The following is a 19093-nucleotide window of genomic DNA, read 5'->3' as shown; positions in this document are numbered from 1 at the left end:
CTGGCTATGGGTTCACACTCAGGGAGATCAGAGAAATAATGGCCAATATTGATGAAACGGTATTGATCTATAATAATTAAATTAAGATTTTTCTGGTGAGAATGTACAATGACAAAATTAGTTTTTGTCAGTCTAACAAAAAGAATGAGCTACATATGGTGTCCTCAGCTGATTTGACTTCTGAAGTTCTTTCTGCCAAAATAAGATCACAGGATGCAGTAAAATCAGCAAGAGACATTTTAAGAAATGTCCAGAAAGATTTAGATCTTGGACTTAATGACACATTTTGTGATGCGCCAAAGCTCTTCAAATCATGGGAGTCAACAAGAATGCCTGATGTTGTCTTTATTTTTTTAACATCATTGGTTAATATCAGCAAAGCAAAACTGTTATAAACTAAAGTTCTTGAGTTCGGAACAGATGCCAACAACAATAATGATGGCTTTGAAGATGTAAGCGAAGAAGTTGAAGAAAATCCCATGAACCGACAGGCTTATGCTGTGCAAATGTACTGTCTTTTCCAAATCATGTTTTATGAATTGCATCACGGAAAAAAGAAAACTCCACTACACATGATGGCTTCCCATGCAATCTATGACAAGTGCAAAAGCAGAAAGCTAATCACTTCAAAGAATAGCAATGGCGTATCAACAAGTTAGAATGACATTGTACGGAGCAGCAACTTGTTAGTAGCTCATGCTGTAAAATCTCGTGAATTCGACAGCACGCCACTTCCAAGTCACTTTACCAGGAAAGGATTTACAATTGCTGCTCTTGATAATTTTGATTTTGAAGACAGCTCTTCTTTGTCTGGAACATCCAGCACACATGATATTGCCATGGTGCTTTTTCAATACTGTATCAATGAAGCAGCAGCTGGAAAACATGCTGTGTCAGCTGTAGGCATAAACAAACAAAGCTACAAACTCATGACCCAACTGCCTTGACAACATGTGCAAAACCATTACAAGCCATCAACACGTCCCTGTCTCCAGAAAGTTTCAAAGTGGCTGAGGACATGAATCTTCTTCTACCTGATGCTGCGCTCCGCCAAGCTGATTTAACTGAATTTATCATATCACTTAATCGGTGTGGACTGAAAGATGAAGAAAAACCAGTTCCTCTGTTGGCTGGAATTAATGCTTTGATCTCCCAGAATACCATCCCACTGAAGAAGGTTGTCTTTTTACTAGTAATACCATCTCCAGTCACAAACTACGCAACAGTATACACGGCTCAAACAAATTTCCAAAATGTGTATGCTCAGCTTGAAGACCAGCCTATTCTGCCAATTTTCAGGTCTGAAGGTGTTTTCCGTATTGTAGCTGACATTTTTATGAGCAATTCAGTAGAATTGGATGATCTTTATCCAATGACGGGCATTTTCCACATGACAAAAGTTGTGTTGCAGTGTGCAGGAAGTTATGTCAGTGGATGTGGAATATATGATGCACTTATTGAGGCTGAAATCTTTGGAAGCAAAACTGTCCAGTCAGTATTGAGCAGAAATGATTATGTTTGTACGTTACAAGGTATGCTCATCATATCTGAGACTATAGAAACAATGCGCTGGAATGCTTTCCGGAACAAGAATGGCAAATTAGGTTTTGCATATTTTAAGTGAACAAGGCACAGGGTGCACTTCATTCAAAAGGCATAATGCCAGGCCAGGCAATGTTCAATACACTCTGTTCAAATTCAGAAAACCTGAAAACCAAGTTTGTAGAGTTTGTCAAAGAATGTGAGGAAAAATCAGAACTCTGCAGGTACTGGGGAAATATTTACTCCTGATAGCAATAGTGAACAACTTGGTACATGGTGATCGGGAAGGTGATTCAGAGCTGCACATGAAGACTATGGAGTCACTGATTACTGTGTTTTGCGAATTTGACTGCATAAACAACCTGAGAAATGGGTCCTGGTATTAGGACAGAGTGAAGAAGCTAGAGGTGGAAAAACCATATCTTTACAGAAAAGACAATTTGTTGTGAAAGACAGAGAGAGAAGGTTCAATGCTGTGGCTCCAGATATGAAATCTGGAACAGATGATCCAGAGATCACAGAAAAGCTCCAAGGGAATTGTTGGTCCGACACGTAAAAGTGAATATGTTGTTCAGTGGCAGCCAGTTTACCACGAAGTCCTTTCTATTTGCAATGTTTTTAGAGAGATGCCAAATTTAAAATTAATGGTCCATTGTGAAACAGTTCCGCACCACAAACTTGTGGGAAAGAGTAAGAGTGGGAAAGAGATTTGTTCAACCAGCCACTACAAAACAAGTTACAAAAAAAAAAAACTTTCATCAACACTCAGAGAGATGGATGTAGCAAAAGAAAGGGATGAATTTATCAAGGATATTCTGTCATATGATCTCATTCCAACAAACACATTATTTGATGGAGCTGCTGCAACCAAACCAGTGAAGCACACGCTTGTACAAGAGCTTGAAAAAAACCTTTCACCTGAAGAATTTCAATTAAAAAAGTTGTCCTCATTGAAAACCGCTGTTGTTGTGGACTATATGTCACAATAACGAATGGTCAAGGTTTCATCCATGCAAAATTCGGGAAGGTTGTTCAGACTGTGCTACAGATATCAAAGTCAGTGTGCACCTTGCAATAACTTTATAGTGTTTTTAGAGGTATCTTGAACTGTCTGTCAAAGAACGTGAGAGAATCAGACAAATGTCAACAAGTGGAATAATTGACCTTGCCTGCATAAACATTCCACACCTATACCTGTGCAGCTTGATAAATTCTGGTTATCAGCATCGCACAAGATTAATTTGGAGATGTTACTTCACCAACACATTGCTCATGCTTCAGTGAACACTGAATTTCCAATTATTGCAAGTGGAATGATTGTCAATGAGGAGTTGGTGTTTACAGATATATATATTCAAAAGGTACAGGCCATATTGTTCAAGAACTTAACAGCACATTGGAGGAAGCTGACCTTCGTGTTGTGCCACATGTAGGGTGGGCTGTTCAAAATGGTTATAATCGAGTCAATGTACTGTAATGACACAGGTGTTATTATTGTACTACTTAGATTTGTTGCAATGCTCATAACTCAAGGATTGTCAGAGTTATGGATACGTTATTGAACAGGCAAGAAAAGAAACTTAATTCTGCTTCATATTCTGTAAAAGAAACCTGACCCAGAGGTGCCCAGTGTTCTTATCAAATATTACCAACCACAGGGGCAATATGATCAATGGTGTCTGGACATGGAGTAATTAATCCATGTAGGGAAGATTCTTAAGGCGTGCTACATCTATGGCACAACAGTTCTGAAATCACTTAATCCAGTCGGTACTTTAAATTGCCGATCTGTCGATGCTGCCCGTTAGGTGCAGACACTGCCTCCTTGCTCAGCCGAATCAGGAAGATCCAGACACCATTTATCTATATTGGTGCCCACATACATTTCATACGTTGTTTACTAAATGTTTCATGAAACGACGCTGGAGTGTTTGCTCAATTTAGAATTTGGATGATCTGTCAATTTATTTTTGTCCTGATGATGACCGCATATTGATAAAGCGGTTGAAACGTCGTCGACGTACTTGTGGCCTGCGAATTGAATGAGGACACATTATTTGTTTTTATGTTGTTCCTTTTTATTGTGACGTATTCTTGTCTGCCACTGCTTTTGGTCTGTAAACATTTATTAACTTCACCAACGCATTGTATAGAGCTCCATTGTTTTTTCTCTTTTTGCTTTCTTTTTAAAAAAAATGTATTTATTGTAATAAATTTGTATTTTTGATAATTATATATATAAGGTTCATGTTTGCTTCTGTTTCCTTTCTTTTATTTTAATTTTTGTGATGATTATTAATATGTTATTTGTCAATGAAGTGTAAATTTGTTGTATGAGTTCTTGTACTATTGTTTGGACTAAACAGTGTTCTTATCAGGCACATATTCTTAAGGGGGTGACATTTTGAGCAACATTTAAATAAAGCTTGGAGCTGTGTTGCTTACACTCCATGCACCCTCTGTGTTGCTTCCTCCACCCATGCCCTAAGTATTGTTTCCTCCACCAACTTAAAAAAAAAATCGTGCCACTTTCTTTTTTAAAGTGCCATGTCATTTTTTAGGTGCGCGCATGCATGGTGGATGTGCCTACAAATTACTTGGAAGACCGCATCATAGGCTTTTTTTCACCTCTTTAGCTATGCAGCACAGCATTGGGAATGCTGTATAGCATCGCTAAACACAATTGGCAAAGTCAATAGTTCCAAAAAGGCGAGACCTTTTGGCTTTGCCACTTCTTGGTCCTACTTATCAGTCAGGCACCATATCGATAGATCATGTGGCAAATTTGACTATTTGTGTAGCGTCAGTTCAACAAGCAAACACGTCATGAGTATAATTAGCCCTGCTAATAATAAGTTCTGACATCACCCAGCAGGTGGGTCAGAGAAGCAAATCAAAGGATATTGTAAATATGAGTTTGCAACAACGCTCATTGTATTTTAATAAACTCTCATTAGACTAATTAAACCATATTGATTTCAGCTCAAAAGAATCTGAGGGCTTCATTATACCATCATTAATATGTGAGCTAAGACTGACTCTAGCCAGTAATGAGTTCAGACATTTTATTGGCCCACCTATTTAGTCTGCATGTTGCATCTTTTTTGTGTGTCTATTTCTTTCAATTAACTATTTTCTAACATCCCAATGGTAAAAGAGAACGAGATAAAGTCAACATTAATGAGAAACAGAAACATATTTTACATCCCAGGGTATATGTTGTCCATGAGATGTGAATTAAATGTGACTCACTCATTTCCATTCCAATATAACTAATGCTTTCCAGAAAAAAAGGTCAAACACTGCCAAAATTTCCAATTGGGGCGACCCAATCAACTTTATTAATTAAAAGGAACATTGTCTTATTTCACATTTTCCATGGCTACGTTTTATGTAAATTGAGTAGTGTGTAGGGACGTTGGCAGGACAACTCCTACGAACTATTCCTATTGTCCTTTTGACAACCATTCTAACATAAAACTGAATACTTAAGGGTTTTGGAATAATATTGAATAGGATGTGTATTCAAATTCAAGCGTGTAATGTCGTGTTCAATTTAATTTCCCTCTTCTTCATATTGTTTCATGATAAGCTATTAAGTGTGTTTGAAGAACATATAAAAGATGCTTAAATCCTTTCACGCCAAATGAACCTGAGAACATACTGGCTTCAGTTATTATTTTCAGGTGAGACGAAATATACCCTATATATATTGTTCTTTAATACAAGCAGCCTAAGTTTCTGATTTAACGTAACATCTGCAAAATTCTACTTTCTTAAAATGCAGATCATAGGTATTGGTCATCAAATATGCTGTGATAAATCAGTCACTGAAATCAGTGCCTACAGATTTGCTCCTACTAAAGGCTTGGGCCTTCAATTAGCCACATACAGTCTAAAAGACAAACACACATAACCATTACCTCTTCAACTAAGTTGATCATACCTGTCCTTTAGGCTCAAACAAATTAGTGATATACAAAATTACGTCAAATAAATACACGATTGACCCCCAAAGTACATACCCAACCTTCAAGACCTTTTCCCCAAAAATAAGCACCACATCCTTGCATTTATGTGGGAAGTGTATGCCCAGACGTGGGTCCTGTGCTCACTGCGCCACTGGATTCAAGCTAGCCTGGCTGATGAGGGGTGATGCCCCGAAATAGGTCCTAGGATGCTTGTTTGCGGTCCAGGGAGGACCTGGCTTGGTAGTTAGGGCTGGACTGTTCCCATGAGAAACAGGGATAAGACTGATTTGTATATGGCTGGGTCCAAACTGGAGTGGTCTGATAAGCAAAAGAACGATGGATCAAACCCAGATCTTAGTGACTGGGAGTGAATGTTTGCATTGTTCAGCATTCCATCCATCATTGTTCCTTTTGCTTTTGCTGCCCTAAGTGGGAAGGGTATGCCCAGACGTGGATCCTATGATCACTGTGCCACTGGATTCAAGCTAGCCTGGCTGATAAGGGGTGATGCCCTGAAACCTGTCCCAGGATGCTTGTTGCTGGTCCAGGGAGGACCTGACTTGGCAGATAGGGCTAGACTTTTCCCATGAGGAACAGGGTCAAGACTGATTTGCATACGGCCGGGTCCAAACTGGGGTGGCGGGGTGAGCAAAAGAACAATGGATTAAACCCAGATCTTTGTGACAAGGGGGAATGTTTGCATTGTTGGGCATTCCATCCATCATTGTTCCTTTTGCTTTAGTCCAGAATTGCCAGCACCCAGCACAACTACTTTAGTTAACACAGATGACATTGTCTGTAAAAGTTGTATTTATTTCCCCTTAGTTCCACATTGTCTATGTTACCTACATTGGTAAGCACCGTTTATGCAAAACTGTTGCCCTACTTCTCTGTTTGTTGAATGTCCTGGTTTTTAGTCTTCAAAATCTGGTCACCGAAAGGTAGAATCTTATCGAATTATGACTTTTCATTAGATTTATGTTATATGGGGACGAGTAAAGAAGTGAGCAGCAGCGCCTCCATCTCCAATTATGTGAAACGTTCTAGTTTTATTAAACTTACAAACATGGTTCTATCAAAAATCCTCTCGAGTGAATCCGGCCCCTGATGGTTTTTATTCCCCCAAAATGTGGCACCATAAACCAGATTTGGGACTTTCGTAAAAGCAGATTCCATGTTTGTTTGGATAATGCATCAATAATGCAGCGAAGCCCTTGCCAGTGACCGAAGCATTACTACTGCAGTGTCATGGTTGTCCTCCTAGACTATTCTATTTTTAAGTACTATGGGGCATATCAACAAGGGCTTTATCTCTGCTTTTTTGGCTTTAAAAGCCAAAAAAGCAGAGATAAAACTAGCGCACTATCAACAACAGGGTGCTAACACGCAAATTTGCATGTTAGCACCATTTTACTCTACGCTTCCCCTTGCATCTCTAATGAGATGCAAAGGGGGCGTTCCAGAGTAAAATAATAGGAGAAATGTCGCTAAGCGACATTTCTCCTATTATCAAGAATGCCGCTAACCCTGTTAGAGACAAAAAAAGCAGCGCTAACCGCGGTTAACGCTGCTTTTTTACGTCTGCTAATTTTCAGACTTAGCCATGATAACCTATGGAAGGAGGATATCATGGCTAAGTTTGCCTGTCCCTATCAACAAGATCACGTGAGATTATCGCTGGGTTTCCAGCGATAATCTCACGTTAACCTGTTAGCGTGTAGATTTTTATCGCTATTGAGATAAGCGTTGCTAATAGCACGCTATCTCAGCGATAAAAATTCACGCTAGCCGGCGATAATTATCCTCACGCTAAGAGCGCTGAGCGATAATTATCGCCGGTTGTTGTTGATATGCCCCTATGCGCCTTGATTAACAGCATAAGATGTTGTTGCTTCCCCACCTTCTCTCTTGAACATGCTACTGACTAGCATCTATGTGTCATTTTACTTAAAGCTATTACCTAAGCATGCTACATCTTGTTTTGTTCTGCCTGATTTATCTGTCATCACATACTTGTCCGAAATCACCCAGTTTCTTTCTTGACTTGCTGCAATCTCCTGATGAGTTCCACCAACAGTGAAACATGCTCCATGGGTTTCTCCAGTCCAGTCCATATAGGGATAGACTTATTTTCTGGCCTGGCAAAGGTAGACATAACACAGACATTGGAGGAAACCAGTTTGGAGTGTTGTCAATGGATTATTACTGGACATGAATCATGTTCATTTTTGTTTTGTATAACTAATGCATCACTACATGCTTGAGAGGGGTGGTATCAACTGATTCCTGTCCATGCTATTTCTAAACTAGTTGTCCTGATGCCTGTTGATAAAATATCAGATTGCACTATTATTATAGTCATGTCAAGCAATACCACATTATGTGCATGCAGTTGGATTGGTTCTCCTGGCTCACAATTTCTTCTAGAGCTGTTGCCCTCACTTACAGGAAGAAAGGAAAGTTTGACTTATCCCCAACCTATGTATAGACCTTTCATAATATGCAGACACTCATATTGATGTTTCTCCCATTCAAGCTCAACACACGTTTTACCATGTAAATTTATAGATGGGGTCAGAGAGCATATATAGTTCACTTTTACCCACAATTATTTCATAACTCTCTAGGCAGTGGCAAATCATAATTCAAACTGTACACAAAAAGTGGGTGAAACAGCAAACAGCAAACATCGTTTGAAACTTGTGCAAACTATCTAAAAAAGTGGATGCGTGCTAGTCACATTCTAGTGGAAATACGGGCCACTTCAGGACAAATGCCCAAATCACACACTGTTTGCAATTCTCACAAGGCATTTTCACATGCTTCGTGGACCTAGAGAAGGCCTTTGACTCAACAAACAGTACTACTCTAATGGAAAATCTATACTCCTCAATAAGTGTTAACTGACCAGCATCAGGCATCTATGTGAGCAAGGACAGGGTATGCTATGAGTGGCCAGGAGCCATAACTATCATTATACCATACTGTTTACATATCGAAGAATAATACCATAATCACAACAGATTTAGGTTTGGGTAACACTGTCACAGGTCCAACACAAAATACTGATCTGTCACCATTGTAGTGTGCCCTCAGTTCTTTTAAAAACATTATGGCGAATATATGACTTTACTACGCAAGCCATTAGTACGCATGTCATTACTACAATATTTTTACTTCGCAATGACCATTACTTAGCAAGTTTGTACTGCGCATTCATTTACATTGCAACTGCATGGAAATGTACTTTAAATGCGTTTTCTCCGCATTAAATTAATACGCATACCATTACAACTCTTTTATTGCACGTAGTTTGTAATACTAATGCTATACTATCCCCCGTGACGGGATGACAGGGAAATAGGGTTTTTGGGTGGGGGAGTATCGCAAATATAATTTAAAACCCTTTTAATTTTTTTAAAAGTCACGTAATAATAAATCATTTTTAATATGTCCGACACGCTTTAAATAAATTTAATATGGCTTTTGGGTGGGTGAGTCATTCCACTTTTTCAACACATTCACATTTACCAATCAAAACACTACACTACACAAAACCTCAAACACTACACTACTCAAACACCTCTACACTACCCTAAACCCTAAAACACTACCCCCAACCGTCCTTCCCCCAGTCCTGTCCCTACACTCTTACACTACACTGCATGACCCCCCGACACCTACCCTAAACCCTAAAACTCTAACCTACACTACACAAACATCACACCACTACCCTGAACCCTTAAACACTATCCCCTGCACGACCTTTCCCCTTCCCCCACTCCTATCCCTACACTGCAACACTACCCTGCATGACCCCCCACTCCGACACTACCCTAAACCCTATTACACTGCCCTACACTACACAAACACCACAGCACTACCCTAAACCCTAAATCACTACCCCCTGCAAGTCCCTCCCCTTTCCCCAGTCCACCCCTGCACTCAAACACTACCCTGCACGCCCCTCCTACACTTCCCTAAACCCTAAAACACTACCCTACACTACACATACACCAGAACACTACCCTAAACCCTTAAACCCTTAAACACTACCCCCTGCACATCCCTCCCCGACCCACAGTCCTGTCCCTTCTCCCAAACACTACCCTTCACGAACCCCGACATTACCCTAAACCCAAATACACTACTCTACACTACAAAAACAAAACACTACAACCTAAAAGACTACCCCCTGCACGACCCTAAAAACTACACAGCCCCACTTACCTCTCTCTCCTGGTGGTCCCTCTCTTCCCCTTCATTCGTGATTCCTCTCTTCTCCTGCTTAATGCATCATCAGTGGTGCACGTCGTTGTTTGGAAACGGAAGCGCCTCCTTTTCCAAACAACGATGTTGATAGTCTGCAAAGTAATTCACTTGTGAAGTAACGGTAAATACTAAGTAACAGCATGCTAAGTAAAATCATACGTAGAAAAAGATCCTGCGAAGTAAAAAATGCGCAATAATGGTACCTCATAGTAGTGCCCGCGAAGTAATGTTAGTTTACCAATTTGGGGCCATTGTGTGCAAGAGTATTACCAATGGGATTCAAAGGGAGGTTAGTTATCCCATTCCACACGCAATGCAGCTCCAATGCTCAAATAAGTTCAAGTGAAAACTCCACATAGACAATCACTTCCTGATTGCTGGCATATTTCTTGCACATCTAGGGCAGTGCAAAGACATCATATATCAAGATACATCTCCCTCCTAGCTGTGTGTTTATTTGCAGAAGCCAGCTCAAGTTGTTTTATATCTTTACATAAATACATAAATGAGTCATTTTGAGGGACCTTGCCAAAAATCAATGCATATGACTTCTTATCCATCAATTTGGATAGCATAATGCCTTTTCAGCTTGATTTCTACCGGGATGTAATTAGTTGTGCCCTAGGCAGAGGTTTTTGTCTGAGAAAGTCTCTGAAATTACATCTGGGCCTGGGGGTTTTATTTGATTTCCAAGATCCAATTAATTTCACAATATGTGTTCCACTCAGTATGCCTCTGCTTCAGAATGCTGACACAGATGAGTGATTAGTTGTACATGATTAATGGGGAAATGACCTCTAATTATCTTGAACAAGCTATGCCGGAGATGTTGGTGTATGAGTATGTTGTATATCCTTTCATAGTCAATTTAAAATGTTGCGGAATGATTCTCTTTGAATAACAGCAAGACATTTCTAGGGACTCAAGAATCATGTGATTCTGTAGCATTGGTGTTTTCTGCATACATATGGATTTAACACACAAAATCCACCCTTTGTTGCGTATTTCTCTGAGATCAACAAAAATATGTCGAGCTCAAGTGGATCAAACGTTACTTCAAAAGAACCATAAGTGGTGCAGCAGACTTGAAGACTCTTTACAAAGGTTATGTGGTCAACTCATAGTTGCCGATTACTGCATTCAGGTGTTAGGCTAATAAGGTGAAACATTTGCCCAGGAAAGGTGAATGAAGGGAAAATGTCAAAACAGCAAAATTATTCTGCCACAGAATTGTGCAGCATAATTTGCTCTTTCTCACGGCAAAATGTAGTCAACCCTGAGGCCTACATGTGGTCCTCCATTGCAGCATATTTCCAGTGGCCCTGCACACAGCTAATTTCATTCGAGTAGGCTGCAGGCTACGGGGTCTGCTTTCAAATCAGGATGGGCTACCGTGACCCTTTCATTAGAGCCCCATTGTCCCATTCTAGTCATGGCCTCCCCCATTGGGGGCGGAGCCAGATTGGATACTAAATACAGCTCTGGCAAAAAAAGTCCAAATTAGCCACATCAAAAACCAGGATCAAACCAGACCCAGTTCCCTTCCTGTCTCTTTCCCTCTCTTTTTTTGCCTGCTGTTCCTGCTGCCCTAAACCGTGGGAGCGGAGGCAGAGGCAGAGGCCATATATCTTTAACAACCGACCTCCAAGTCCTCCAGCTTCCCAGGGAGATGCCAGATAGGATAAATTACCAATCCGGTTCTGAATGTGGGGCTGGTAGAAAGTTGTTTGCCAGGACTGACTTTTGGTTTCCAATCTGGACCTGCACTCTACAAAGTTCTCACAGCTGCGAAGTTTTCCAGGTGCATGCATGATGCCCTAGAGCAGTAGCACTCTCTTGTTACAGAACTCTCCACCTACTGCAGTCTTTCTTCCAGCAGAGCACTCTCTCTCCCCATAACACTCTTCCAGCAGTCACAGCAATATCCCTAGACGGCATCCTCACTCCTTCACAGACCTCTCCCTCCACAGCATTCTGTCCAGTGTCTAATATGTAAAACAATCAGCGCCAGGGCTCTCATCAAGAGGCCACTGCAGCTTGCACCATAGATTTTGGTTGTAAACACATTTTATTGGTTATCTCTCTCTTGTGTCAACTTAGTACATAGTCAGAAGGCAAATTATGTAATATAGCATTGATTTTCTCACACTTTGTTTGTTCCTTTGCCATATGAATAAGCTACTGGTATGCTCAAGCAGCAAAACATTGACAACAAAACCTAAACCCCCTCCCCTCCTCCCTCAGAGTCAAAGGTTATCAGGTCCCTCGTGTCGAGCTGGGTGGAATGTATTAGCATTTCTCTAGTTGTGAGTGTGTGTGTGTGTGTGTGTGTAGGGTGGGGTGCCTTCAGCAAAGTATGTCATTCAGCATTCGTGTGACAGTTGACATTTATGCACGTGCTAGTTGTTGTTGGCGGGTCTATGTCAGGAGCTTTTGCTTTATTTGGTCTCTGCCTCATTGTCTGGGGGCTCTGGTTCTGGATAATCTAGGTCATGTACCAATGCCTCCCAGGCCCTAGCTATTACTATGTTCATTAGCCCTCTTTTGGCTTCTCGCATCAGCACTCCACTTCAAGAACTTCCTACGCCAGGTCGCTATCCTAGGGCCCCCTCTCGCCTTCCAATTCTTGGTTATCTCCTGTTTAGCTAAGATGTATGCTAGGTCTTGGAATCTGCTGGTGACCTTAACTTTAGTCGAGTGGGGAAACCAGCCCAGTAGGAAGCGGGCCGGAGTGCATGTTAGTTCTTTATCTAGGACTTCACTCACTATCTGTACCACTTGTGTTCAGAATTCTTGCAATTGGGGACAATCCCAGAACATATGCAGTACATGGGCTTAGGGTGCGTCACATCTCGGGCAGGCCGCCCACCTAGAAGTATCTACTTATTCATTTGGGGGTCAGGTATGCCCTGTGCAGGACATAATAATTTATCAATCTGAAGCATGCGTTTCTGGATATTTTCGGTGTCCCAGCTAGTATGTTATCCCATTCTTTGGTTGGTATGGGTATGCCTAGGTCCCCTTCCCATTGGAGTCGAAGCTTCTCCAAAGGTCGTAATCCGTATGCGCGCTGCGCTCTGTAGAGGCATGATACTGCTTTAATAACATCCGCTGATAGGTCCATATAATAGCAGGTTTGCTGCGGTGGGGGTTCTACCGATCCTGTCCGCCAGTGTTTGCAGACGGCTGTCGTCAATGCCCTATGTAGTAAAAAGTGTCCCTGCAGAAGCCCAAACTCCGCACTGAATGTCTTGAATGGTAGCATCTTTGAGTCCCTGTAGAGATCACCTATTTTATTGCCCCCATTTCCATCCACATCTCTAGATCTCGCCAGTTCCCGCAATGTGGGAGGGCCCTCAGTATGTCCAGTGGAATGTCTGGTGAGTATAGGGTCCGTACTACCATCTTCTGCATACCCCTACCCCAGCATTTGGTTTCCACTCTAAGCTCCTGAGTGTCCCACCCGGGAGGGTCTATGTACTCTAAGAAATACTCTCAGCAGATCATTTAGTAGCACTCCAGAGTGCTCGGGATCCTCTTGCTGCCGTCGTTCTGAGGCTATGCAGCGCACCAGCCACTGTAACTGGGCTGCCATGTAGTATGTTTCAAAATTCGGGGCCGCCAGGCCTCCCTCTGGCACAGGTCTCTGTAATAGTGTAAAGGCCACCCTGCGACTGCCATTGCCCATGATAAATGTTCATATTTGGGACTCCAGATCCCTGAAAAATGTCATCGGGATCTAGAGTGGTAGTGCGTTAAAGTAGTACAGAACGTGGGGGAGTGCTATCATTTTGAGGAGTGCAATCCTGCCAGCTACCGATAGCGGCAGAGTTCACCAGAAGTCCATAGCCGCTCGTAGGCTGCGGCATGCCCTTCCTATACTCCACTCATAGAGGTCTGACCAGTTATGGTGGATGTGGACTCCCAGATATGGCAAGCAAATAGTTTCCCACTGCAAGCGGGACAGGTCCCGTGGGGGTTGGCTCTTTTGCGTCGCTGGAAAGAGGCAGGATTTTGTTCAGCTCACCCTGAGCCCAGATATGGAACCAAATCTCTCCCTAAAATCCCGGGCTCCTGCTAAATTCCCATCCCCTCCTCTTAGAAACAACAACAGATTGTCCGCATCTAATGCTATATGATGATAGTCTTGTTTGACTCTCAGGCCCTCATATGATTGCCCTTCTCTGGCTGCTATAGCAAGCGGCGCCAGGGCAAATAATAGTGGGGAAAGCGGGCATCCCTGTCTAGTGCCATGCCCTATCGGCCAGCTTCGTGATACTGTTCTTCCTGTGCATACTCTGGCAATAGGTCCAGTGTAGAGCAGTCTAGTTCACTTGATAAACCACTCTCCCAGTCCCAAGCATCTCATCACTCCATACAGGTAAGGCCATTCTAACCTATCAAAAGCTTTCTCAATATCAATGGCAAAAATTGTGTCGTGCTCCTGGCTGTCCCTGTGTGCCTCTAGGATGGCAAGCAAACACCTAATATTTTCTGCTGTGTTGCGTGTTGGGATGAACCCTGCTTGGTCTTTGTGTACAAGTGTGGTCATGAAGGGCAATATATGTGTGGTGATAATCCCGCTTAGGATCTCATATTCAATATTAAGCATTTAGTGGGCGGTAGGCAGTCCTATCATGTGGGGCTTTATTTGGTTTTAAGATGGAAACTATTACCGCTTCCCTCATAGTGTCTGGTAAGGAGACCGTCTCATTGGCTGCTTCATAAAGTGCCAAGAGAAGGGGGGTTAATTCAACTGAGTGTGTGGAGTAGAACTCCACTGGGAGCCCGTCTGTGCCAGGTGTCTTATTGTGTGCATTATGTTCAATAGCCGCAACAGTCTTGTGGGTTATGTTCTCTCCTAGGTCGTCTGCTTTATCTTCTGTGATCTGTGGTATCTGTAGGTCTACTAGGCATGTGTGCGTCTCTGTAGCTGCCCACATGTGGTTGAGCTGGTATAGAGAGTGGAATAGTAGTCTACAAAGATGTCAGCAATCTCTGCTGGTGTGTAGGTCCTTATTCCACCCACAGTCTCCAGTTCCAGGATATGAGAGCCTCGTTTCCTGGGATAAGCCAACCACTCTAATAGTGACCCCGATTTGTCTCTTTCGGCGTGGGCTTTGTCCATATTAGTCACAGCATCTCAATCTTTCTACTTGGTTTGCTACTGCTCCCTGGCCTCCAACATCTCCGGTTGGAGCTCTGGGTGCCCTGGCTGCCTGCGCTCACTGTCTCTTAGTTGGTATTCCGCCCTCTCAACCCTCAGTTAGTAATGTCTGCCGGATCCCTTTGGATTCAGCAATGTAGTGCCCACGTGTTACAGCCTTCTATTTGGAGGGTAGGTTCTGTTCCCGTGTTCTCCGCAAAATATTGCTTTATTTTGGCTCTGATAGTTTCTCTGAAGACCTGGTCCTTCAGTAATTCTATTTTAGCCTCCAGGTAGGTATTAAGGGTCTAGAGCGCACCCATTGTAAGTGCAGTAGAACAGGATAGTGGTCTGAGATAGTGCGGGGTAGGTATTCAATCATACCAATGAGATCGTGTATGTCAGGGCTGGTAAGGTATAGATCGAGTCGTACATGAACCTCATGAAGGCCCGAGAAGAAGAAATAGTCCCTATCCTGCGGGTTTTTACGTCTCCAGGAGTCTACCAGGTTCCACTATGGGAGTCCCGCAATGGGGAATGCGATTGGTTCAGCTGGGTGTCAGACACTCAGTTGAAATCCCCATGCAGCTTGTACCATACATGGCCCCTGCCATGGTCTCAATTATAGTAACAACACAAATACGATCCATCACACTTGTACAAGTGTGACAATTCGGACTATTGCAGGCCCCCAAAGCTAGAAGAATTGTTTGGGCGGCAGGTGATAGTCATTTTAATGTATATTGAATTACTCATTAACTGTCGTTGTGGTAGTCTCTAAATTAGCCAGACTGCACCACCAGACAAGTGTCGGTGTTGACAATTAAGTGCTGGTGCTGGTGCTGAGCACCGGAACCCACCGGCTCAAATTAAGCTCTGACTCTGTCCCTTCTCAGCTAGTTCTTTTCATTGCATATCCAGTCCCTTAAGAACACTCCAACTGCAGTCACTGAACTTTCTCCACAACACTCTTCCAGCAGGTACAGCACTATTAATTTACAGCACTCTCTGTTCCTTCACTGCTTACTCCCGTAACTACTCTATGTTTTTCTAATATTAGTAGTAGCCTATGATATGAAAGGTTAGAATACTAATAATGATACATTTTAGATGATTGATTTATTTTGGAACCGATTTCGAATCTTCTACATTTTTTAGATGTCATCTGAATTTATATGCACCTAATACATTTACTGCAATCAAGAATGTTGTTTCACAACAGACACTTGCAATTTAATGATATGTTAACACGCTGTCAGGGTGTCTTAGCGAGTTGAACGCTCACCACCAAAACTTCTACTTATCTGCAGTATCCAAGTTTGAATCCCATTAAGGGTGATGCAGTTTTTTGTCCTTCTTTAGTGAGTGCACTGAATACAAAGAAATTGGGTATTATAGTAATGTCTGTTGCGTACAGTGCCCAGAAACTGTAGGAGTGTCATGCGAGGTACTATCTAAAAACATCATCATTGATTTTACATTAAACAGCAGTGAATGAGTGCTTGACTCCACTTGTTATTCCAGTTTGCAATCTGGAGGCAAAAGCTCTGTACCTGAAAACCGTACAAATAACAGGGAAAAAGTTATATTTTGGAAGATGTCTGGAGTTCCCCAGTATAGCATCATGCAAGTGGGTTTTCTTGCAAAAGCAATAAAACCTTTTTATATGCTATATTGTTTTTACAAGGTTTCTTGCAGGCTACTTAATGCTGCAGGGGGAACAACGCAGGTCCTTAACATCAGTTAATTCCTCAGTTTTTCCTATTTTCATACATCTGGATAACCTGATAATACAAAGCAGATGGAGGCTCCTAACATACGGATGTTTAATATCAGTTATTATTTGATCTATACTGAACCAAGCCTATACATAGAATGCCATTGTGAGTGCTACCAGGGATTTCACCCCTAGGGAGGATTTCTGTCCTTTAAGAAAAGGAAATGACAAAGCCCTATTTGGCTCACATTAACTAAGTAGCCATGTAAAAATCTGCAGTTACAGAGTAAATATTCTGAGGAGGCTAGGGAAATATTTTTATTGGACCAACTTAAAAATTAAACAAAGAACTCACAATAGCTGTAACAGAATGTTTACTTTGATACTAAACCATATACCCCTAGGCATGCATACTTAAGCAGTGAGACCCGTGAGATAGATGTAGGTGGAGAGGAGAAATTGACTGACCAGGAAAAAGAAAATTGTGATCAAACAAATAGTAGATTCAACAGGCAGGAAGATTGCAACATATCTCGTGGCACTTTTATAAAAACTCTACCTAGGCTGACTCTAGAAGTATTTGAAATTGCATGTTTTTTTTCCATTACACAAAAATGGAAAAAATTATGCAAAATCAAACATACATTTTGCGAAATAGAATTCAGGTATCTAGAGTGAAACTTGAACGCGCGAGCATTCTCTGGGGGAGAATTACTAAGATTTTGCACTGTGTTTGCTTCACAAAATTGACACAAATCGTCGCAAAATCTTTCTTTCCCAATGTACTTTCTAGCGCTAAACTTGTGTAGCGCTAGAAATAACAGAAAAGTCATGCATACATACTTTGTGCCATGGGGGCATATCAAGGGTGAAGCATGGGTGTTCCCATGCAACCACCCAAGGTTTCTCACGCTAAACCCAATTTAATAAATAAGGTAGATTGAGTTAAGCGTGAGAAAACTACGCTCTTTTCATGCAGACGCAAGGAAGGAGAAATACTTTAATTTCTCTTTCCTTTTCTGACTTTGTATGTGTGCTGCACTTCATAGCACACACACAAAGTGGGAAAATGGTTAACCCCTTTGCCGCGGTGCTTGTGAAAAGTCCAACTCGTCATGAGTCACAGTGGAGCTGTGCTCATGACGAGCTGGGCTCGTTACGGCCCCGCCCATTAATTAATTCTCCCGCACAGGCAGGGAATCAATCGCGCGTGGGCAGGCCGCGACCGTTATGACGAGCCCAGCTCGTCATGAGCACAGCTCCACTATGACTCATGACGAGCTGGGCTCGTCATGAGCATGGAAGGAGTTAAAGTGAGTCTGTGCATAGCACTATGAACTGGAAGGGTTCCTTGCAGTACGAAACCCTATGTTTGACTCACAGAGACACTCTTGCACCATGGCGCAAAGGTGTCTCTGTGGGGCACTGCAGATGATTTCAGAGCCGATGCTAGTCAGAGGGTAGTGTGTGCCTTACTTTAGAACATAGGGCGCTCTCCTCCTCTCTCCTTTTCACGTAGCGCAGTGCACTTGAGACTGCTGCAGTGAGCTATGTGAAAAAATTGTAAGTCTGCCCCCTTGGGTTCAAAAGTTACCTAATATATCAGCAAGGGAACGGGTTTGAAGAATATATATCTCCCAAGACTAATTTACTGTGAGAATCATTCTTTTTCACGATGTTTTGAGCTCGAACCATTTCTCAGAACAAGAGTGGTGTGCAAAATGATGCACACCAGCACAATTGCTGACGTTTTACATAATCTGCATAATACAACATTGTGTGAATTATGCAAACTATGCAAGTGTAACAGAAATCTAGTATTGGCCCGGTTGACATATGGACAGGTTACCTGCATACAACAAATTGAAGGGTATTTTTAATTCAGAAATCTGCTTGTAGCTCACATTTGTAAAAGAAAAAATAATATAATGTGAATTTATAAAGCTAACATTCACCCCTTGGCGCATTTAAGCAGTGAATAGCATTTTTTGTAAACTTACTGAACAAAAGGGTAATCGATTTGTCGACATCAGAAGAATAACAAAATTAGAGCTTCTGGTGGAATTTGAACCTTCGACCATGAGGTAACACGCAGTTTCCCGGTGTAGATACCACCAGTGGAAAACAGCCATGAATGTATGCCAAATGTCGGATAACATGCCATCCAATTCACATGCGCTGCGCACCACCATAAATAAATCAGGACAATTATCATAACCGCTAGAGGGAGATATAAACGATCCAAATCATGAACTTTGATGGAATACATGCTAAATTCCTCATTTTGGAAACTCAAATACAATATTTTCTTATTGCGTTAAAGATTAATCTGTGTAAACAACATGAATAATAAATTCCCTACACCCGGTGCTACAGCTCCCAAGATGCCGAGGGACAGGAAGTGACAAAACGGCCAACTATCCCAAACAGGACAATATGATGGCA

The sequence above is a fragment of the Triturus cristatus genome, chromosome 8 (genome assembly GCF_964204655.1).
Source record: "Triturus cristatus chromosome 8, aTriCri1.1, whole genome shotgun sequence".
NCBI lineage: Eukaryota > Metazoa > Chordata > Amphibia > Caudata > Salamandridae > Triturus > Triturus cristatus.
The sequence above is the reverse complement of the archived record's forward strand: the minus strand, read 5'-3'. Positions refer to the sequence as shown.